Source organism: Phodopus roborovskii, unplaced genomic scaffold (assembly GCF_943737965.1).
Source record: "Phodopus roborovskii unplaced genomic scaffold, PHOROB, whole genome shotgun sequence".
NCBI classification, from domain to species: domain Eukaryota; kingdom Metazoa; phylum Chordata; class Mammalia; order Rodentia; family Cricetidae; genus Phodopus; species Phodopus roborovskii.
The window spans coordinates 9752611-9776306 of NW_026126407.1; the positions used below are offsets into that span (position 1 = coordinate 9752611).

General features: G+C 46.9%; 1 non-coding gene across 1 annotated transcript; it reads right to left on the reverse strand.

Moving 5' to 3' along the window:
* Positions 1-10318: 10318 nt before the first annotated feature.
* LOC127219886 (U6atac minor spliceosomal RNA) lies at positions 10319-10443 on the reverse strand. The gene has a single exon (XR_007834317.1). It is a non-coding gene; the product is annotated as a U6atac minor spliceosomal RNA (small nuclear RNA).
* Between the last annotated feature and the right edge of the window lie 13253 nt (positions 10444-23696).

Sequence of the window (23696 nt, forward strand, 5' to 3'; positions counted from 1 at the left end):
AAGGCTCCTTTCCCAGAATCTATTCAGCAAGGGGCCACAGACAACAAGCAGCCTGAGGTCCCTGGGAGGTCTGATGCCATTCTATGCTCCCTGTGATCACCCCGATGCCTGCAGAGTGGCCACAGCCAAGGGGGATACTTAGAACCATAGAAAGAAATCACTGGAAGAAGTAGGGACTCAGGAAAGCCTAGTTCCCACCAGCTTTGTACAGTCTGGGAAACAGGCTCAGAGAGTGGCCAGACTCAAACCTAGATGAGCACTCAGGTTTCAGACTTCTGTCTGAACATTTTGTGCTGCTCTGGGCTTCTCAGCAGCTGATGCATGCTGGGAATAATGCATTAAAAAGGAAAGGAGAAAAAAAGCAGAACTCACACAACGAGGCAAACCTGCTTACCGGTAGCCTTTGCATGGGCACAGTCGGAGAGGCCAAGGCAGGGCCCATGTGGGTTCCTCAGCCATGATCCCTCCCTCTTAGAAGCAATACAGGTTAGTCAGGGCATTTGGGCCAGGTGTCACCTGCTGTTTGACCTGTGCACTAGCTGGAGTGGACAAAGATCCAGAGATCAGAGAGTGATTGTGGGAATCATGTGGGTTCCTATAGCAAGGTACTATACACAGTGGTTGAAAATGACACATCATCCCTTCTTGGTCTGAGGGCAGAAATTCCTAGAATGATTAGCCATTTCTCTAGACTCTCCTGCGAGACTCTGTCTTTCCTTTTCTAGCTTCTAGAGACCCCATCTGTTTCTTAGCTCCTGTCCCTTTTCCCCTTCCAAGCCAATAGGTAAACATCTTTCAGACTCTGTGTCCCCCGCCTCTGTTACCATTTCTGTGCCTCTGACCTTTTGGTCGCCCTCTTATGATGATGCTTGGGATGATGCTCAGCCTACCTGGATATCTCAGAAAACTGTCTCCACCTTGGGCTCTGGACTCTTGCCTTGACCATACCTGCACAGTGTTTGTGGTACCACATAAGCCATATGCAGGCTCTGGAGATGGGGACATGGGCATTACTGGGGGATATCACTCATCTCATCACAGTCAGCCAGTCTCCATTGTCAGCATCTACCGTGCTCTGTGTCCTGAAGGCTGAGCACATACACCATGGCTCGCTCCTTCACCCGTATTCTCCACTTGATTAGGCCAACAGGTGGGTCCAGGAACCTCAGGTAGAAGAAAGATTTGTGGACACTTGTTTCTCCAAGTTCCTCCTTGCTGGATATAGCGGGGCATCTGTTGTGATATTTGACCTGTGGTCCCGTTGGCTTCCGGGGCTCAGCTCTCCTTGTCCCAAGAGCGGCAGTAATATGCCCTTTGGTTCTACCTGTAGCGCCTGTGCTACAATCTGTTCCACTAATCAGGCAAAGGCCTAGAGATTTAAATAAGAGACAAGACAGCGCGGGTCATTCATGTAACAGGAAGGTGGGAATGCTATTTATTGAGGGGAAGGAGCAGGCTTATATACTGACTCACAGCACAGTGGAAAACAACCCAGGGTCAAGAGTGTAAGTTGTCAGGCTTAGTTTTTCCCCAGCAAAACAGGCAAGATGTTCCAGCCAACAGCTTCAGGCTTGCTCAAGGTGCCTTGGGGGGGGGGCATGCAGGGCCCTACATCTGCCTGTGTCCTTGGATTCCTCTTTCCGTGCTCCTGATGTCCATCATTGTGTGTTTCTTCCTCCCCGCCATTGGGCACTCACAGATCCTTCAAATGGCTACGTGTCTTCTGCCAAGTGTCCTTCAGGCTGGAGGGCAGTGTCAGGCTGAGAGTGACATAGGCAGGCAGGGCAGGGCCAGGACTGGCGTCCAGCCCCAGAAGTCACAAAGGGGACCAGAGGGGACATTTTCCTGTCTTGGCCTATCCTCACCCCTTACAGGGACTTTTCTCAGTTGACATCATCTGATGGCTTCAAGCAAAGAACTGTTTGCCAGGAACAGTTTTAGGGAGCCCATCGTTGTAGGTGGGATATGGCAACTGGACAAATTCATGCCCAGTGCTTTCTTGTCATAGGCCAAGGCACCTGCCTGTGAGAAATGTCTAGACAGCCTCAGTCATGTTGAATTGACACAACAGCTCTGGGCTTTGCAGGGTGCTTGCTTAGCAGAGGAATGTAATCCCCATAACCCTCCTCACTATCTTCTTCCACGGTAAGGTGGGCCTCATAATTCCACTTGACAAAGGACCAGCTATTATGGGATGCAGCTGGCACAGCAGGGTTGGTCACACAGCTGTAAGTGGCAGAGGCCAGAACTGCAATACAGGGGTTAGAGCCAAGCCTTGAAGCCCTCTCACCCAGGTGTCTGATGTCATCAAATGGCAGTGGGTGGACACAGCTTGGCTCTTTTTTTTTTTTTTTTTAAACTTGAGACAGTGTTATGGAGCCAAAGTTATCCTTGACCTGTGGATCCATCTGCCTCTGCCTCCCAAGTGCTGGGATTGCATGTGTGTACCATTAAAATTTCTTTAATTTCCTGTAAGACCATTGTTCTTGGCTATAGTGTAGGGTGGGAGGAGCCTGAGAGTCAGGGGCTAGGTGTGTCTTACCTATAGTAACCATAGCCACAAGATATCTTGGGGTGCTATAAAGTAATTCCTATTCACCCCAAATAGAGAGGACACTGGTGGACTAAAGGGAGGATTCTGTTCAATTCCAGCTTGGTAGTCTGGTGAGCATGCTAAGGTTACTTACAGAGCACAGGGCACTCAAAGGCAGCCACCGGGTGGGGAAGTTCCCTGGGTAGTTGTACCACTGAAGAGTCTCACCTATTCAACTCTTTCCCTCAGGGAAGGGAGGGGCCTTGATTTCTTGAAAGCCTGTGAGTCCCTTACCACCCAAGATGTTAACAGTTCCAGTCTTGTGAGGGTTCATGGGAGCAGTCACAATTCTGATTCAAGATGGCACTGGTCCCCTCCAACCTGGGGGGAAGCCACCACACATACACACACACACACACACACACACACTTGCATACACACATACACATACATTTACACACACATATGAGCATACTTGCACACTCACACATTCATACACATTTATACAATACACTCACACACTCACATACACTCGCATACTTATACTCACACACTCTCTCCATGCACTCATACACTCTCACACACTTACACACTTACACACTCACATACACTCAGACTCACACACATACATTCACACACACTCACATATGAATATACTCACACTCACACACTCAAACACACTTACACTCACAATACACACTCACATTCTCTTACTACACACACACACTCTCTCTCTCTCTCTCTCACACACACACACACACACACACACACACACACACACACACACACGCAGTACATACAGCATGCTTGGGATTTCCTCTGAGCAATGGATCCTTCCAGTGCAAAGTCAGGGACTCCTGGCATCATCTCAGCTCACAACAGTCTCCAGGAGACAGGTGTCTACTATTACTTTCTCTGACAGCCAGCATCTGAACTCACTCCTCCCTGGATTCGCCAGGTTTTGTAGCTGGAGGTGCCATGTTGAACTTCACAGTGATCCACTGGTCTGTGAGTGGTGGCAGGGTGGCCATTTGGAACTCTGCATTATCCCTCCCACCTCCTCCTTGAAGCCTTCACGCTTGCTTCCAGTGCCCAAATCTGCGCGGATCCAGGCCTAATTTTGACTGCTCCGTTCCTTCTGCTGTTCTCATTAGCGAGAGACTATGATGAGTGAGGAGTCTCGCCTTCCCTCTCACCATCAATAAAAATATCATCTGAGGAGGAGCCTGAGTGCGTGTGTTTCCTCAGCAGGGCGGCGCTGCTGGCCCCACACTGGGTGCTTCTTCAGGATGGGGGGAGAGGGGCCGACGGATGAGAGCCACCGAAATGTCTCCTCTTGGTGAGAATCATGGGCGCCCCTTGAAAAACTTATGTCCATGCTGCTACCTGGTGCAAAGACTCTTAGAAACTTACTAGTTCATCGCCGTGCTGTGCAGAGAAGGGCGCTGAAGCCCTGCAACAGGAGTAAGGCTAGGTGGAAGCAGAAAGCCTGGCAGGGCCCTTGGGGATATTTAGGGCTTCTGGTCTGGCGTCATGTCTGTCAACAAACCCATGATTTTTCTTTCTTGTTCTTCTTTTTTAAACTTTTTTTTTTCTGATGACAGCATTTTATTCAGGCTTTGGATGTTGTCTTTGTTTTGTTCTTGCAGCGTGTCAGGGATGGGATCCAGGCCTTTGTGCATTCTAGGTGCCTGGTCCACTGTAGCCATAGCCTTGCCGTTTCCCCTCTGTTGCAGCTCCCCTCGCACCCTGCTGTGGCCTCCTTGGAGAACTTTCTTTTCTTATTATTACGTGTGTGTGTGTGTGTGTGTAAGCCTGTGACACTATGTGTGGAAGTTAGAGGACAACTCATGGGAGTCAGTTCTCACCTCCACCATGTGGGGACTGGGGAATCGAACTCAGGTTGTCAGCCTTGGTATCAGGGGCCATTTCATACTGAGCCATTTTGCTGGCCAGAACTTCCTCATTCTTTTAGAAAGTATTTTATTTTTAATTATGTGTATGTGATGGGAGTTGTCTTTCTGTTTTTATGTTTGTTTTATGGGTTGATGAATAAAACACTGATGGCCAGGCCGGATGATAGGTGGGACTAGGAGACAAGGAGGATTCTGGGAAATGTAGGCAGGGAATAGTTGTCATGTGATCCCAAGAAGAGAGGTCTCGAGAATCAGGCATTCTCCGGTAAGATAAGACTATGTAGAAATACTTAGATTAATAGAAATGGTTTAGTAATTAAGACAGAGCTAGCCAATAAGAAGCCCTAGCCAGGGGCCAACAGTATTATAATTAATATAAGTCTCTGAGTGTTCATTTGGGGCTGATGCCTACTGCACTAAGGAGGTACCTGTGTATATGTGTCTGTATGGGGTGTGTGTACATGAGTGCAGGACCCTTAGAAGTCAGAGGTACCAGATCCTTAGTGCTGGAGTTATAGGCAATTGTGAACTTCTTGACATGGGTGCTGAGAACCAAACTTGGGTCCTCTGCAAGAGCAGTTTGTGTTCTTGATTGCTGAGCCATCTTTCAAGATCCTCTTTTAAAATTTATTTTCTCTTACTTTCTTCTTCTTTTAAAATGGGCACCCTTGTTATCTCCTTCCCTCTCACTTCTTTTTCTTAAAAAAGATTTATTTTGATTTGATTTTATGTGTATAGATGTTTGTCTATGTCTATGTCCCATATTTGTGAAGAAAGGGGAGCCCTCATTCACTGTTGGTTGGAGTTTAAACCTGTGCCCACACTACAGAAATCAATATCCAGGTTCATAAAAAACAATCTAGAGAAAGAACTTCCACAATACTCAGTTATGCCACTCCTGGTCATATTCCCAAAGAACTCTAAGACAGCACACCATATTTGTGCCTGGTACTCACAGTGGCCAGAAGAGGGCACTGGATCCCCTGGGACTAGAGTTACAGATGATTGTCAGCTGCCATGTGGGTACTAGGAATCGAACCCATACCCTCTACAAGAGTAGCCAGTGCTCTTAATTGCTGAGCCATCTCTCTAGGACCTTCCTCTTATTACTTATGAAACTCTGGCTTGTAGCCTCCCAGGACAGGTTGCTTGGCAGTCAACTCCCCAGTTCCTGCCTTCCTTGGAAGGAGAAAAAAAAAGAGACACAGCTTCTGTTTGGCTGGGGTTATGACTCCAGGCCTGCCAGCTCCTTTTGGTGTAGCTGAAGAGGCATGCAGACTTTGCCCAGCCTCTAGGGAGGTAAGGCAGAGGTTTGGGTAATTGAGATACACAAAGCTCCGTGGTGGAAGGAGTCTTCTAGCACCCTCTTGTGACAGATGGCTGCAAATACAGTATCTGCAGCTGCTCAGCCTGTCTGTGACTTGTTGCTCTTCATGTTCATTAGGAAAAACATGGTGTGGACTTAAACATCCCCCAGAATCCTTGGGAGGATGCAGGTACCAGGAGCAGATAGTCAGGAGCTTTGCTTGCCCTACCTTGTTCTGTGTTGAGCTGGATTCTGAGCGATAGGGTTGGAGATGTCCTTCACCATGGTTTCTCATAGGCCAGCATGCAGACAGTCTGAGGTAGAGGCTGAGATATGGCCATGCCTCTTTTCTGGCCACCTGTGTTGAGTGTACCTTCTCCACAACTTTTTTTTTTGTTCAAGGATTCCCCTCATGATGAAGTGGACAAGCTTGGGACTCAGGAGAGGCAGGTGTATAGGTCTGTTCCAAGTTTGAAGGTCTGGGAGCCAGGACAGCTGGTATGTAAGTTCTATGACCAATGCCCGAGGTAGCCAGTCAGGAGGACCTCCTGCAAGAGGAAAGGTTGGCTTTCTTGGTCTAGTCAGACCTTCAGATGATTGAATGTGACCCACCCACAGGAGGAAGAGAACCTACTGATTCAAATGTCAACCCATCTAGAACTCCTTCTTGTGTATGTCAGGGATAATGTCCACCAAACTTCTGGGCACCTGAGGGTCCACTTAACTTGATATAAGATTGTCACAGTTCTGGAGACCAGATGCTACATGTCAAGGTGTCAGTGAGTGGTTCCTTCTGAGGCTCAGAGGGAGAAGCTTGTCCTGGGTCCATCTCTAGAGGACTATTGAGTTTTTGCACTCCCCAGTAGCCTTGGGTTGTAGAAACATCTGTCTCCACACCTCCTTCTTAAGGCATTCTCAAGGCCCTCCCTAGGGAGGGCTTTATTGTCACCAGACCAGGCATTTGCCTTTCATTCTTCCTGATGCAGGGCTGGACAGTTTAGATAGGACACGAGGCTGGTCTACAAGCTGTCTAGATGAGGACTGGGGGAGCCTATATATACCAGGATGTCTTAGGAAAAAAGCCATGGGAGGGGGCAGGGTTCAGATAGGGCCATATTCAGGGATCTTGAAAACCAGTGAGGAGGCTCTAAGAAGCACCCACAGGAGGGGAACTTAATCAAATTAGCTTTCTAGAAAAATGTTTCTGTGGCAAGTTTGGGTTGTATTGAAGTGGGGAGGCCATCTTGGAGAGTCCTGCAGTAGTTTAGGCAAGAAACAGTGTTGGGAAAGAAGGGCCTCATGGAAGACACCAGTGCTGTGGATGCAGCTAACCTGGTAGAGAGCTTGGAAAGGGCTATTGTGGTTGTACATACAGTATACTGCAGAATTCCAGCCTCCCTACCCTTACCTCATTGCATCTACCTTAGATAAGTGCAGTGCTTGCCAGTTCCCAGTAGATGGCAGGAGAGAGATTGAAGAAGGCACCTCTGTCTACTTTGCCGAGTTCCCATACTGGCTAAGTCAGAATCTGTGTGACAGCTCAATTGGTCCATGGATTCTAGTTTTGAAGGGCAGGGCCTGAAGATGTCCAGCTCTGACCAGGAGGGCAGATCCCAAACTGGGTGTGACAGCCAGCTGATGCTGAGACCTTGGCCATTTTCTCCAGCTGATCACTATGGGCTTGGGGCCAGTGTCCTCTGGGATAGTCACCCTATAAAGGTTTGAAGGGATTTTCATTCTTGGTGATTTAGATAGGTGAATGCTGTCAAGGCTTCCTGGGGTTCTGCCTTGAAGGCAAAGCCGAGTCTCACCTCTCAGCTGGAGCTCAGGCTTCCTGCTCTTTGGAGGACTCAGGACCTCTCTCTCTCTGAGTCAGTCTCATATCCTTTTATGTAGCAGAGGCTGACCTTGAACTCCTGAATACCGCTCTTAGTCCTGTATTTCCATGGGCCACCTGAGCCTGCAGATTCTGGCCCAGCTACCCATGTCCCTTGCCTGCCTCGTATCCAACCCTCTGTTCTTTCTGTACTGGGTCTGCCATGCCCACACTTCATTCCTTTCCCTGGTGTCCAGCTCGTTTCTTCACAGCCGCAGTGGAGGAGCTGTGGTCAGCATGCTTTCTGGGCAGGGGAGGACAGTCCATTGCCTGTGCCTGCAAGGCCTTTGCATGCAGCTAGTGGTGGGTTGGCTTCTCACTGCTGCTGTAACAAGGTACCAACAATCTGTTGGCTTTACACACGAGCTGTCTTGAGTTCAGAAGTCTGAAAGGAGTTTTGTGGGCTGCAGTTAAAGGCTGGGCAGTACTTTGTTCCCTCTGAGGCTCGTAGGGAAACTTTCTGGCTTCTATAGTGCTACCCCCCCCCCCAATTCCTTGGCTAAGGCCATCTCCAGCCTGTGCTTTTCATTATCACCCACCTTTCCCTTCTCTCCTGTCTCCCTCTTGGAAGGGCACTCAGCATGACTCTGGTTATCTGGAGAATCCACGGTCAAATTCTCCATTTTAAGATTTTCAATTTAGTGGCATCGGCAAGTCTCTTTGCCGCATGCTGCAATGCACACATGTTGTCTGGGAAGCATCTCTCCTCCTTCCTGGGGTGTCAATGGCCCCTGGCTGCTGTTGGCCTTAGGGTGCTCACCTGTTTGCTATGACTTCTCACATCCTTCCCTCGGCACTCTAGCACATCTTCTTTATGAGTTTCAGTTTTTAATTAATTTTTGGAGTTGGCATACACAGTGATGGGTTTCCTTATGCCACATTCTCACAAATGTCCCATGCATGCCCTCCCCCACCCATGCTTTCATGTCCCATGTGTTCTAATACCCTCTCTTACAATCTCTTCCTTCCCTCTCACGGTTCCTTTTCTACTTTCATGTCAATCATACACCTTTAAATCCAAGTTCTGCATGGGAAGGAAAATGTGTCCTGCTTTGTCTTTCTAAGTCAGTCTTATTTTGCTTAATTTCTGGGTTTATTCACTTTCCTGGAAATGTTATGATTTAATTTTCTTTATAATTTAATAAAAATTTTTTTTACCTATCTGTCTGTTTGTCTGCCTGCCTATCTATCTATCTATCTATCTATCTATCTATCTATCTCTATGGCTCATCATCTGTGTGTCTGTCTGTCTATCTCATACACTGTCTTTATTTATCTGTTGGTGGACATGTAGGCTGAATCCATTTTCCAGTTATTATGAACAGTGCAGCAATAACTATGGATGGGCAACTAGCTCTGTGGTGTGTTGTCTTAGAATCCTTGGGGAATATGCTCAGGAGTGGCATAGCTGAGTCTTGTGGAAGTTTTTTTCCTATATTGTTTTTTATGAACCTGGGCACCGATTTCTGTAGTGTTTAAACTCCCACTAGCAGTGAGTACAGGCTCCCCTTTCTCCACATCCTTTCCAGCATCTGTTGTCATTCTTTTCTTGATGGCAATCATCCTGACTAAGGCAAGAAGGATTCTCAAGGCATTTTCAGTAGTTATGGGCCATTCAGGTATCCATTTTGGAGAAGATGTGTTATTTTCATCCGGTTGTTTGTTGATGGGATTATTGTGTTTCTGGAGATTAACTTTTTACAGAGCTTCCCTTCAACCCAACATTCCTCAAATTGCCTGCAGAGGGCACTGTTGCATGTGGGAGTTTTAGACCTCTGAGAAGCCTGGACTGCCATTGCTTAGTTGATTTAATCTTTTCAGCAATGTTTACAATGTATCTGGTTAGATCATTTGAGGGTAATGTGTTCAGAGCTAGGGTTTACAGCAGATGGACTCTGGCTCCACACCTGAGCTGTGTTCTTGGTCTTCCTGCCTCTCACAGCTTGACCTGCAATATTCCCCTCCCAAACATTTCACCTCTGCATGGTGATTCAAATTTGTTCCTCTTTGGTTCCCCTCACTATCCCCTTCCTCCGACACAGGGTCACTGTTGACAGACTGTGTTACATTGATTGGATAATGACCAGCCAGGGGTCCACTCAGAGATCATCTCAGAGACACCTGTCCTTCTATGTCTACATCTGGGGCTGGATAGGATGGAGTCTAAGACCAAGGGATAGTCAAACAAACCTGGGTTCCTAACCAGGTCTGAACATTTACTAGTTACTTGGCTGTTCACACACACAATCACACCCACCCCCAATTTTAAATCTAGATTCTGCAGTTGAAAGAACATGACAGGTGATATTTGTCTTTCCAAGGCTTATTTTGCTTAACATAATGAGCTCTATTTTCATCCATTTTCTTGCAAATGTCATGATTTCATTTTTCTTAACAGCTGAATAAAAATTCCACCATGCCTATGGGCCACATTATCTTTATCCAGTCATCTGTTGATGTGCACTGGGTTGGTTTTTTTTTTTTTTTTTTTTTTTTTTTTGATAGAGCCGCACTGAGCATGGGTGTCGAGTTGAGGTATGTGTTTACTGAGCGGCATAGCTGGGTCATATGATCATTCTATTTCTTTTGACTTTTTAAAAACATATATTTATTTAAGGTGGAGATAGGACTTGCCACAGCCTATGTGGCAGTCAGAACAATTTGCAGGAGTTGCTTCTTTTCCTTTCATAGGACAGTGGTTACATACCACAAAACAGTTGGCAATGCCTTAACTGTCTGCACGTTATTAGGCCAAAGACCTCTTCCATCTTTGCCAAAGGGTGTGCTGACCTTCTCTCCTTTCATACAACACATATTTTTAGTTCTCCCCTCTGAAAACTTGCATATTGACTTCCATAATGGTTACACAAGTTTACCTTACAATTAGCTGTGTGATTTTATACTATTTGCTTAACATCTCCATTTTGTACACCAGAGCCCATAATTTTTGTTATCTCACTGAGGTACACAGTGTCTGCTTTTGTTACAGTGACTTTCACGTCCAACACCCTGGGCTCATCTATGAGCTCACCCTGCCACTCCTACCATCCCTAGCCCTCCGTCTTCTCAGTTGGCCTTTGAGTTAGTTCTGCATTCCAGAGCTTTAGGTGAGAGTGCCTATTGCAGCATCAGGACCTTGGAAGCCACTGCCTACTCTGTCATTGTGTAACCTTTCACTATTGTCCCTTTTCTGTGGTGAACATTCCAAGCGGTCAGCACAGAGTCTCCAGTTCTTTCATGGCTCCTTTTAAGGACCCATTTTGGGGAATTTGAAGCAAGACAATTGACACGGACTCCCACTGTGGTATTCATTCCGTTAGTAACTTCATCTGTCTCTTAGGAACACTGCTGTTTCAGGAGAGCTTCTGGGAAGTAGTTGCTCTGGCTGACTCCTCCTGGCTGTTCCCAGGCTGCTGTCCTGGGATGTGAAAGTGGCCTGAAGTTCAGAGGGAAGATCATGAAAGACAACCTTTGGCCCTGCAGGAGTAAGAGGCTTGGAGGAGGGTGGAGGCAGCAGCAGGGGTTTTCCTCATCCACTGAAGCTGCAACCATCTCTACAATCGCTTTTCCCATCCCACTCAGCCTTCGTACAGGAAGGCTGGGAATCCTCATCTATGTAACAAGGACATTTTCTTCCATTAGTGAGGGCCTCTATTATCAAGGATGAGTAAATGAACATGGTTATTCTGGGAGAGTTAAAAGCAAATTGAGGACCTGGAACTCTGGTGGAGAGAAACCCATGGCAAGCTGAGTGGATGGTCACAGTGCTGTTCCCCCGACCCCTAGCAGCTGCCCTGTGCTTCTGCCTTCCATGGGCTTCATCCCAGCCAATGGAATAGGGTGGAGGCATGCAGACCACTTGCCTTGCCCCAGAGAACCCTTGTGTCTGAGAGGCTCCTGTGGCGATGGGGGGAGCCTGGGCGCACAGGGAACCTCGATTGAACAGTGATTCCTGCAACTGTTACGTGATCAGGTATAAGCCTTTGTCCCAGCACTTCCAGACCTCCCTCAAGACCTTTATTTGAGGATATCTTGGTGTTTTCAGTCTGTTTCTATTGCTGTGATGAAACACCATGACCAAAAGCAATGTGGGGAGGAAAGGGTTTATTTTGCTCTCACTTCCATGAAATTGTTCATCATCAAAACCAGTGAGGGCAGGGACCAGGAGGCAGGCGCTAATGCAGAGGCCATGGAGGGGTGCTGCTTACTGGCTTGCTCCCCATAGTTTTCTCAGCCTGCTTTCTTTTAGAACTTAGAACCACCAGACCAGGGGTGGCTCCACCCACAATGGCAGAGGGCTGGGCCCTCTGCCATCAATCACTAATTAAGAAAATGCCCTACAGGCTTGCCTACAGCCCAATCTTATTAAGGCATTTTCTTAATTGAGGGTCCCTCCTCTCAGATGATTCTAGCCTGTGTCAAGTTGACAGAAAACTAGCCAGAAGGTCTATGTATGTTGCTATAACAAAATACCATGGACTTGGTAACTACGAAGAGGTGAAACTTTTCTTTTTCAGTTCTGGAGGCTGGAAGGTCTAAAGTCATGGTGTTGGTTGTTTGGTGAGGCTCCTATCTCCTCTTTCATGGGAACGAAAGGGGTGATTCTCTGTCAAGCTCTTCTATAGGGGCATCTGATTCCAGCCTGGAGAGTCCCACTGTTATGAGCCTCTTGCCTGCAGAAGGTCCTGCCTCTTAGAGCTATGTATGCTACTACCATTCAGTGTCAATGCTTGGATTCTGAAGGGGTGCATCCAACCATTTCAGGGATAGTGTCTTTGCACAGAGTCAGACAGACACCTCATAACACTGTACCATTGGAATCAGAGTTCTGCGGGTTCCAGGCTTGTCAGCTGTGATTTCTCATGTGACCGTGATAGCTCTGGGAAGTAGGAGTCCCCACCATAGAAGGATATGATGTTATTGAGTAATTTGGGTTAAAATTAGATGCAGATTTAACTGGTGGAGGGGTTGAGTCAGAGGCCAGAATACCACCATCTCATTACAGCTTATAACATCCAAACTCACTGGTTGGAACCAGGGCTGGGAGGCCTTCTCTTTGTTAGCCCTCAGAAGGGAACATGATGGATGAAGTTGGAAACCTGGTACTCCTCCAGTGTGGGGACTCAGGACATTCACCTTGATCCTTCATGGAGGCAACAGGGTCTGTGATGAGATGAGGTTTGTTCTGACAAATTGTTAGGAAAACTGCAGAGCCAAGTGGGCTGGAGACCTAGTCCCTGTGGGGATGGGCCCGCCTGTGTGACACCTCTTTGGGGACCAAGAGTGCATCCTAATGTTTTAAGCCCTGTTTTCCACAGTGACCTCTGAATGAAAAAAAAGGAAACAAGAAAGAAAGGACATGACTGACTGCTCCCAGGCATGGTGGAGGAGAAAGTTTATTGTAGCTAAAAGGGAGAGCACAGGCAGAGACAGGGACATCTGGGAGAGTCCAGTGTGGACATGACCATTGAGCTGGGCTATGTGGGGAGAAGGGATGGGAAAGGAGAGGGGAGAAAGGGGAACTAGGTGCAGCAGCCAAGAGGGAAGGAAACCACAATGGCTGGATTATATAGGGAAAAGCTTTGGGGGAAGGTGAGCCCCAGGGCTGGAGAGGTAGGGGGTAGGGGGTGGGTATGCTAGCCAATCCCTGTAACAGGTAGGGACTGAGGAATGCTGGGAGAATCTGGCAACCAGGTCTGCTTTGATATGTTAAATAAGCATCTCAGCAATTTGTCCCAGGGTTTGAGACTTAACAACCCCCTCCCACATTGTGAGGCATTCACAGGAAAAGCTTGGGCCAAGAGGCCTTGATGGGCTGGTCCTCCTCCCCAGAGGGTAGTGGTGTCTCATTAGCACACCAGCAACTAGAGACAGGCTACTATGGGGAGGGCTGAATTTATGAATGAATGCATTGTTACATCCTTTTTTATTTTTAATGGTCTATGTAATCAGGCTGACCTCAAATGTGCTATGTAGCCAAAGATATTGCAGGATTGAACCCAGCATGGCTTTTTACAAGTTAGGTAAGCTCTCTACTCAATGAGTTATGCATGCAGCCACTCTATAAGGTAATATTTAGAGCCTACCATGGTCTAGGTACCGAGTGAGGCCTTTGAAGTTATCAGGTGAGAAAGTCTGAGTAAGACTGTCTCTTGGTCTTAGTGAGATTGTGGGATCCAGTGACCTGGTCCAGTGAACAGCCGGTTCTCACTTGCAGGGAAAGGTGACTTTATATGATGCCAAACACATGGAAAATTTAGTGAGACAGCTAGGTATCTCAGCCATCAGAGGACAAGGCTATGATGATTGGAAGCTTGATGTTAACCTGGAGGGCATAGCAAACCTCAAACCAGAACTCATACAGGAAGCCAGGGAGTATAAGAGCCACCAGCATCCTCTGGATAGGGCATGTGGGTGATCTGCAGCAATGTCAGAATGATAGGAGCAAGGGAAGCGGAGGTCATGGGTGTGTGGATATATGTTCTTGGGGAAGAGGAACTCTTAGGGAAGCAAGCTACTTTGTCGGTCAAGCTTGCTTGCTGGGGAGGAAAGGAAGGCAGGGGAATGGTGGAAGAGCACACCCAAGAGTTCTGGTCACTAGTCACTGTTGAACAGGACCTACTGATCATGAAGCAGCTGCTCACCCATGAGCTTCTGGGTGATTCTCCTGTTTCCACCTCCCATCTTACCTTCTGAACAGGGAGGTTACGGTGTGTGCTCCCATGCTGACCTTTTCTGTGTGGTCTGTGTTGTCAGGCATGGGTGGCAAGTGCTTTAACCCACTGGCTTGCCCTGGGCCGACTTTCTGAGATGCCCCTTTCCTCACGTGTTAGTGAATCTCTTCCTCAAGCCCTCCGTACTGGAAGGGCCTCTAGACCTGCTGTTGGAAACCCTCGCCTCTCTTCCCAGCATCTGGCTCAGCTACTTCTTTGGGGGTCGGTCCAGATCCCATTATTGAGGAATAGTAAAACTCAGTATAGTGGTTTGAATGAAAATAGTTCCAATAGGCTCATAGGGAGTGACACTACTAGGAAGTGTGGCCCTGTTAGAGTAGATGTGGCCTTGTTAGATAGAGGAAGTGTGACTCTGGAGGCTGGCTTTGAGGTTTCAAATGTTCAAGCCAGGCCAGTGTCACTCATTTTTCCTGCTGTCTGCTGATCCAGATATAGAATATCTTGGTTCTTTCTCCAGCACCAAGTCTGCCTGTGTGCCAACATGCTCCACACTATGTTGACAATGGGCTAAACCTCTGAACTGTAAGCCAGTCCCAATTAAATCTTTTCCTTTATAAGAGTTTCTGTGGTCATGGTGTCTCTTCGCAGCAATAGAAACCCTAACTAAGACACTCTCTAAGGCAAGCATGAATAAGGCTCAACCATTGTCCACATCCTAATTCCTAGTACCTGTGAAATTAATATTTATAGGAAAAATGGTATTGGTTTGTTAATGAGATGATTTAAAAAATGGAAATATTACTCCAAATCTTCTGTCTGTACTCAACATGCAGAGAGAGTCTTTAAAACAGAATAGGGAAGGGGGAGATGGCCATGGGGTGGCATGGGAAATACTTGGCTTTGAAGGTGGAGAAGGGGTGTAGCCAGGCTTAAGATACTGGTAGTTCACTCATTCCAGCACACCCACTTACCAGCAGGAACCCAGCATTGTGGTCCAGCCCAGTGGGTCCCATCTTGGACTTCTGACCCCTAGAACTATAAAATAATAAATATATAAGTTTAGCCACTGGTTATGGAAAATTGCTAAACCAGCCACAGAAAGCCAGCATGTCTCAGTAATGATATAGCTGTAGTCTTGAGAGTAACCAGCATGGATCTCAGATGGAGGTCCATTGATGAGCTTTTAGGATGTTGGCTCAAAGTTTAGCTGGCATTTAGGAAGAGTAGCATCCAGAGCCAAGCCAAGGTAAAGATTTGGTGTAAGTTTCATTCCACAGTGTATTCTTTTCCAGGTTCTCTTTCTTCGCAGACCATAGAAACAGGACATTTTCATTTACTTGACATATCTGCTTTTCTTCCTGTCTTCCCTGTATCTTTATTGTCTCACTCTTTCCTTCCCTTCCCTCCCCTTCCTCCCTTAAATTTCTCTCTACCTTCCATCCTCCTCCCCTTCTCTCTCCTCCCCTTCCCTCCCTTTTGAGACAAGGTTGAGTTCAAGCCACCTTCTGACTGTGTAAATCAGGCTGGTCACAAACTCACTAATCCCCATCTCAGCCTATCATGTGTTGGAATGACAGGCATGAAATCTCACACCAGGGTTTGTATCTCTCTTCTTGTCTATCCATTTCACAGCTGTCTTTAAATAAATAAATAAATCACATATACAGTGTTTTTGATGCATGTATTCCTGCAGGCCAGAAGAGGGCACCAGATACCATTATAGATGGTTGTGAGCCACCATGTAGTTGCAGGGAATTGAACTCAGGACCTCTGGAAGAGGAGGCAGCACTCTTAAGCCCTGATACATTTTTCTAGCCCCATGGCTGTCTTCTATGAATCATTTTACAGCCCCAACACAAGTTTCCTGACACCCAAACTATCCAAGTCTGACATTGTCTGGGGAGTCTTTACATTTCTACTTACTATGTCAAAAATTCAGGTCAGCCAGAGCAGGGATGTGCCTGAATCATGGTGACAGAGTGGGCTGCTGTGGCACCTCCCGCCATGTTTCTCCCAGGTACCCTTGGTAGTGTAAAACCTTAATTTCCATTTGTCTTTGGAACACTCAGGACATTTGAAATAAAGAAACAGAAGAACAGCCATTGTGTTTCTCAGGGGATTCTACTGTGTTTGGTCAGCAGTTCCTCTTAGTAGCAAGAGACAGTGACCCTATCTTGGCCCCTCTGAGTTCATGCTCTCCAGGGCCTTGCAGTCCACCCGAAGGTAAGCAAAACTCCATAGCAGTAATCACAGCCCCTTGTTTAAATGAAGGTCAGAGCCATAACAGCATTTTTGCATTATGTAGTTCTACAGTTTGTTTATTAAAACTCTTTGTAGCTTTGGGGGCTGGAGGGATGGCTCAGCAGGAGGAGAATCTAGAGGAGAAGTAAGGGCATCTTCCTATTAAAACCAAGATTGTGCTGTAAGCAAATCTGAATGGAGGGGGAGGAAGCATCTACTTAGAATTATATCGACACCTCAGCCTGTTCTCCCTTTGCACTGTATTGTTTAAACTGATTTTATTTTTCAAATTGCCAATTTAAAAAAAAAAACACATCCATTTGAAAGGTACACAAAGATCAGTCCTTGATCTCCAATTTTGGCTTCAGTCTCACTGTAAGGGTGCATCAGTCACCAGTGGGTTTTTTTTTTTTTTCCTCTCTCAGTCTGCTGCAGCAGTGTTAAAAATCCACTTGGGAAGGAATGAGCTTTTGTGTTTCATGTGAAGAAAAGCTAAAATGACTAAGTGTGGCACAAACCATTTAGAGAGACATGAAGCTAGGAACAGAGGGAAGGGACCTGGTTATGCAATGCTTATTACACCTTGGCAGATCACAGGTCTGTGTCCCCTGTAATGCATGCTTTAGGATGGTTGGACCTGAAGCCACACTAGGCTCCTCATCTGAATGAGGGTCTGAGTCATAACAGCATTTTTTTGGTATGAGGTAGTTATAGAGTTTGTTTATTAAAACTGTTTGTAGCTTTGGGGAACTGGAGAGATGGCTCAACAGGCTTGCTGTGTGTGAGGACCCGTGTTCAAACCTGGAACCCACTTATAAGCTGTGTGTGGCAGCATGTGTCTGTAACTCCAGTGTTGGGGAGGTGGAGACAGGAGGATTGCTGGGCTGAATTGTTAAGTTCTAGTTTCAGCTAGAGAGCCTGCTTCAAAAAATAAGATGGGAATCAACAGAAGAAAACACTTATGTTTGACCGTGTGTGTGTGTGTGTGTGTGTGTGTGTGTGTGTGTGTGTGTGTGTGTGTTTGTGCGCGCGCGCACATGCTCACCACTTCTCCCAGGATTCCAACCAACTAACCAGTGCTGTGAGCAGGACTGCACAGGCCATGGAGCACATGGCAGGAGGGAACTAGACGTTTCTTACAGGACATTATTTTAGCCTATTCTAACTGGTTTCCTCACCTGGCTTGGGCCATATGTTTCCAAGGGAGACCCCTCATCCTCAATAACCCTCTCTTCTCCTAACTCCTCCTTTCTCCCTTCTCAACCCAGGCATTATGCCCAAGATCAGTTCTGTGTTTTTAGTTCTCTTCCTCTTGTCCCTCCAGGGACTCTAGGGTGGCAAGGGACATGTTTAATCTTTACTGTTTTCTCCAGGCTTCTCCAAACTGGCTTCCAGGCTGTAGGAACCAGCCTTCTACTCACACTTAGAGTGGCTAGTGTGGATATTTAGCAAGTTGCTACTCTGAGGGAGTGATGGAAAGGCTTCTTTCCTAATTGTTCCAGGATCTGGTCTCAGCATCAGTGGTCTAGCATCATATGCTACTTTGTATCTTGCTCTGTGGTTGCTGGTGGCAGAACCTGGCTGCATGCCTCTGTGCTGAATGATGTAGCAATTTTCTTTTGAGTACAGTAGGTGCCCAGTAAGAAGTTGAACAGCAACTAATGTCTGGCTGCTGTTGAGAAATAGACTTGGTTTTTCCGGGGCGGAAGAACAGATACCCTGAGTGGCTTGTTCAATTATCATTTCCCAGCAAATTCTTTGTTGTTTCATTTCAGTGTTGCTTTTTTCTGAAGGGCTGCTCTCTGCTAAGCTTACAGAGGTGGCTTTGAACCAGGCTGATCAAACTCGGAACAGCTGTGTGAGTCAGAAATGCACTACTTAGGGGAGAAAGAAGCTGGAGCCAAGGAAAGCAGGCATCCTTGGAATGAAGACAACCTAAGAATACAAGAGCAACAATGCCACCCTGCTGAGTGTCACTGAGGTACAGTTGAGCCCTCACTTAGAACTGCAGCTTCTCTGGGGGAGGGACAGGGGAAAGCAATGAACAGTTTGGTCAGGACCAGGTGTTAACTGCCCAGCTATCTCCAGCCCTCCTATTCTTATGCCACCCCTGTAAGCCAACCATCTTCATACTTTTCCATTCCTTCCTCCAGGGGCAGAGGATTGGCAAAGTACCTGGATTCCAGGAACAGATGGTATGGTACTGAGTGCCATTTTTGGTTCTGCCCCTTCTAGCACATAGCTTTAACCCTAATCCCCAAGTTGCAGCCCCCTCACCTGCAAAGCAGGAAGCACAAGACTGCTTGGTGCTGGTGTCTGTGAGAGCAGGAGGTCCTAAATGGAAACTAGCAACGGGTACAACGTAGGGGGATTCACCTCTGCAGGTAATGAACACTCCAGTGCTGGAGGTATTCGAGGTTTGACTTATTGTGGTGCTTCAAGTTCTGAATGAGGAGAGCGAGGACCAGGCTGGTCAGCCTGAATTAGTCCTGTCAGTAGCAGGGGAGAGGTTTTGATTTTGTTAAACGGAGTCTAGGATTTCATGTGTCAGCGTGCTGCCTGGCAATTAAAATCGGGAGAGTTTAATCTGAAGAGAGTTCCAGCTCCGTTGTTTGCCCTTTTAATCTTGTCTGTTGCCATGGGAACGTCGAGTGATTGCAATCACCACTGTTTGTATTGTGAGCCTGCTCCCATCAATGTGGCTTTTGAAAAACAAGAAATAAAAATCTTGACTTGTGCACGCCACTCATTACTATTCAGAACGAACCAGGAAGTCCCATCAAATGCTTCCTTCCCTGCACATGCTCTGTAATTCCCACAAGCCCCATTTCTGACCTGCTTTCTTACCCCCACTTCAGGCAGGTGGCTCTACCATGTACTCAGAGCATCACCAGGAGGATGGATGCTGGGTGAGCTGGGGACCCAGTGTTGGTGAGGAACTGGCTGCTGAGCTTGCTTCAAGGAGTGATGGTTATGCAAGAGGTTGCTTTGGCTCTTCTAGGTCATAGTTTTTAATTTCCACATTTATTCATTTATTTAGTGTGTTTGTGAGTGTGCACACCAGTGTGAGTTCATGAGCACAGGTGAATGAACACTTGCCACAGTACAGGTGTGGAGGCTGGAGGATAACCTCGGGTCTTGGTCTTTGCGTTCTATCTTTTTTGAGACAGGCTCTCTCTTTTATTATTCCCTGCTGTGCATTCCAGGCTAGCTGGTCCTCCAGCTTCTGGGGCTTCTCCTGTCTCCACTCCCATCTCATTGTAGGAGTGCTGGGATTACAGATGTGACCTATCACTCCCAGGTTTGGTGTGGATTCTGGGGACTCATGCAGCAAGCACTTTACTCATCAAGCTGTCTCCCCAGCTCCTGATGGAAGTTCTAATAGCATCTCACCATCTCAGCTGTGATCTCTTCCTGAAGATAAGGAAGAGAGACACTGCCCAGGTCTAGTGCCCTTGTGGAATGATGGGTCGCAACCAGCAGTCCCTAGTGTGTAGGTCTGAGAAGTGTGTGATTTTTGGGGGGAGGGGAGGCTGCTGGCCACCTGCAAAGTTATAGTAGTGGCCTGCCCATTTTCTGGTTCCTGCTGGCCTTGAGGTCCAGAGCCTCCCAGCCTAGAGAGAGATCACTTCAGCCTCCTTTCAGTTAACCCCAAATACCTCTGCCTCCTCTTTCAGCTTACAGAATGGTTTATGGTGAGAATGTGAAAATGTTGGCCTAGTGCCCAGACCTAATTGATTAAAGCATTTTTCTTCGAGTAGAGAGAGACTCCAGTGAGCATTGATCCCACTCCGGTGTGTAACAGCTGAGAATAAACTGTTGGGTGAGGGAGAGACTTGCCAGAGGTCAGGGGATAAGAGAAAGTCTCCCGGCCTCGGCAGCTTGTTCTGTGTAAATCTGACCTCATTGCAAGACATGCCTCAGGCCGCTTCATTTCATAAACCTTGAAAAATTGAAACTACTTTTTATTTGAAATACATACACGCCTCATATCATGTTTCTTTAGAGAAGATACAAGCTGGTCCAATGTGCGCTAAATTCTAGAAATGCATACTGAGTGGCTGCAGTGTTCTCAAGTTAGAACCACAGGCTGGGAGAAAGTTGAATTCTCACTGATTTCAAAATTAGCTCTGATCTCCAGGTCTGGTTTGAGCATCTGATCGTGATGGGTCACACAGGCCTTCAGACTTGTTCTGTAATACTAAGAGAGCAGGTGCCTTGGTTTGAGTGGGAAGGGTCCCCACAGGCTCATGTGTGTTAGACGCTGGTTTCCCTGATGGTGGCGCTGTTGTGGAATCTTTGGGATGTGGGTGATTACCTGGTGGAAGTAGACCTCTAGGGACAGGTCTTTGGAGATTACACTCACTTCTGAGCCCCTCTGCATTCTCTGTGTCCTGGTTTGTATTATATGAGTAGATTCTGTCTCCAGCTTAGTTAGGATGTATATTCTGTAATAATAATAATAATCATAATCATAATAATAATATCAAAAGTCACTTGGGGAGGAAAGGATTTATGTCATCCTTCATCTTATAGTCCCTCCTCAAGTAAAGTCAAGGCAGAAACTCAAGGAAGGAATCTGGAGGTAGGAACTGATGAAGAGGCCATGGAGTAACACTGTTTACCAACTTGCCCAGACTATTTTCTTATAGCACCCAGGACTACCGCCTAGGGGTGGCACTCTGTCAGTGAGCTGGGCCCTCCCACATCAATAATCAGTCAAAAAAACACAACACACCATAGGCTTGTTCACAGGCCAACATAGTGGGTGTATTTTCTTCTTCCCAGATGTCTCTAGTTTGTGTCAAGCTGACACAGAACTAGCCTGCCTAGTTCTATACTCCCACCACCACTAATTTCACCATGCTTTCCCCAATGGGATGAACTTGGAATCCTTTGAAACTGTAAGCTGAAGTTGCTTCTGCCAGGTATTGTGGTCCCAGACTCAAGAGCAGTGGATACAGAGGACTTGCCTGGTCTACCTTGCATCATCTATGAGGTTTCACAGCCTCATGACCACAGGCACACTTGAAAAACCAATAACTTGTTTTGTGGTAATTCAATGCAGTTACTCTGTGGCTGTGGTCACAGGTTCTTAGAGTTAGGTCTCCCAGCTCTCAAGGGGACTAGAATTCCTCAGGCAGATTGGGAGTCTACCTCATGGACTGAAGTTTTAGTCCTCTCTTGATGTTTGGATATTACACAGATCCTAGCAAAACCCAGGGTGATGCTCCTTCCAGATACAAACCACTTCATGCTTCCCTGCCCCAAAGCCCTCTCTAGCAGAGTCAACATCTTTCACGGATGGTCACAAGCCCTGCTGTCCCTGACTGTGGTTTGTACTTTCCTCCTCCAGAGCACCCTGCTTTTTGTTTGTTTGGTTTTTTTTCCTATTCTTTTCCTTCTTTTCTTCTTTCCTTCCTTAGTTCCTTCCTTCGCTCTTCCTTTTTTCTTTCTCCACCTCCCTTTCTTCTTCCCCTGTCCCACTCCCTTTCCTCCTCCTCCAACTAAATTTTACTATGTATCTATAACCAGCCTGGAACTCACCAGGTATACCAGGCTGGCCCTTAACTCACAGAGGTTTGCCTTTGTCTATCTCTGGCATGCTGGGATTAAATTGCTTTTTACATTTTTGAAAAATACACTATTACCCCGCTGCCCAGGCTAGTCTCCAACTGCTGTGTTAAAGCTATTCTCCCATGTCACACTCCTGAGCTCCACAGGAAAGGACTTTCTTATACATAAAAAAACACTCTGATAAGTAAAGTACTACTAGGACACGGCCACTCCCACTTATCTCCATCTTGTCTGTAACTGAATTTGCAGAACAATAGTGAATCATTGCAACAAGGCTGTGTGGTTCACACAGCACAACCTAAGAATGTCAGGCCCCTTATGGACAAAGTCTGGCCCCAGTGTCCTCCCTTGCCAAATGGCAGACACTTCACCTTGCTGTTGTGCTGCCCACACATAACAGAACACATCAGAGGTCCAAGAAGTCCCTATCTTGGTGGGGCTGACTCTGGGGTATTATCTACACTGCAGAGCTTAGCTCTTCCAGACCAAGGCTGAGGCTGGATCTATTGCTACTCATCTGCTGAGCCTTTCCTCTGCCATCTCCTGTTTCTCCGTTTTCCTGACCATCTGATAAACTGGTGACAAAACACAGGCACTGGAACTCTTCTCCTGGGCTATATTTCTAAGGATCTTGCCTTTTATTTTGGTAGTTCTGGAGGGTCAAGCTTAGGGCGTCCCACATGCTAGCTACGTACTCTGTCATGAGCCACACTCCCTTTGTGCTAAGTATTCTATCATCTAGTCATACCTCCTTGTGCTATCTACGTGTTCAATCATCAAGTCACATCCTTACCCCAAGTCACTAGAACCTTTCCCATAATATCTTGAGTAGAAGCCCAATTTTCAAACAGATAGCCCAAGTGTGTGTGTGTGTGTGTGTGTGTGTGTTGTCCAGATGCTTTGTCTACCCTCTCCCTTTGTCTGCCCCATCTCAATGCCCCCAGATTTCAAGTATTCCTTACAACACTGGTAAATCAATGCTGGGATAGGCACGGAATTGGACACTGGGAACTGTGAGAACCACCACCCAGCTTTGGCTTTTCCAAAAGAGTGTAAAGAACATTTATGTTTTCAGACACTGCATGTGAAACTCTTTGCATGAGATTCTAGAAAGCCTGAGATTCTGTAGCTGTGTGTGAGAGTGTTAGTCTGCCACACATGCTCAGGGTAGAGTAAATGTGTGCCTCATGTCTTCTGGAGGTAGACAGGCATGTGGCAAGATAGACTGAGGTAGAGGAGATGCTTCAGCAGCCAGAGCTGGGAAATGATGGCCCTGATGGTATGATTGAGGACTGCCCCTCGTTCTCGTTCTGACAGTTCAGGCATCCTTGGGTGGGGTGGAATGGGATGCTCTGACAGTTCTGGGAAGAAGGTGTCTCGAAGCTGCCATCCCTGCTGGGGTTGGGGAGGGCCTTCTGGCTCCAGCCCTGTCTTCCCAAGGCAGCCAAGTCCCTGTTTTCTGTTAATCTCAGAATTATGTGTGTGTAGAAGACAACCAGGGAGACAGTCTATTGTTAAACTGACCAAGTTCACATTGGGCACATTGAAGAGAGAGAGAAAAAAGCTATTTCTT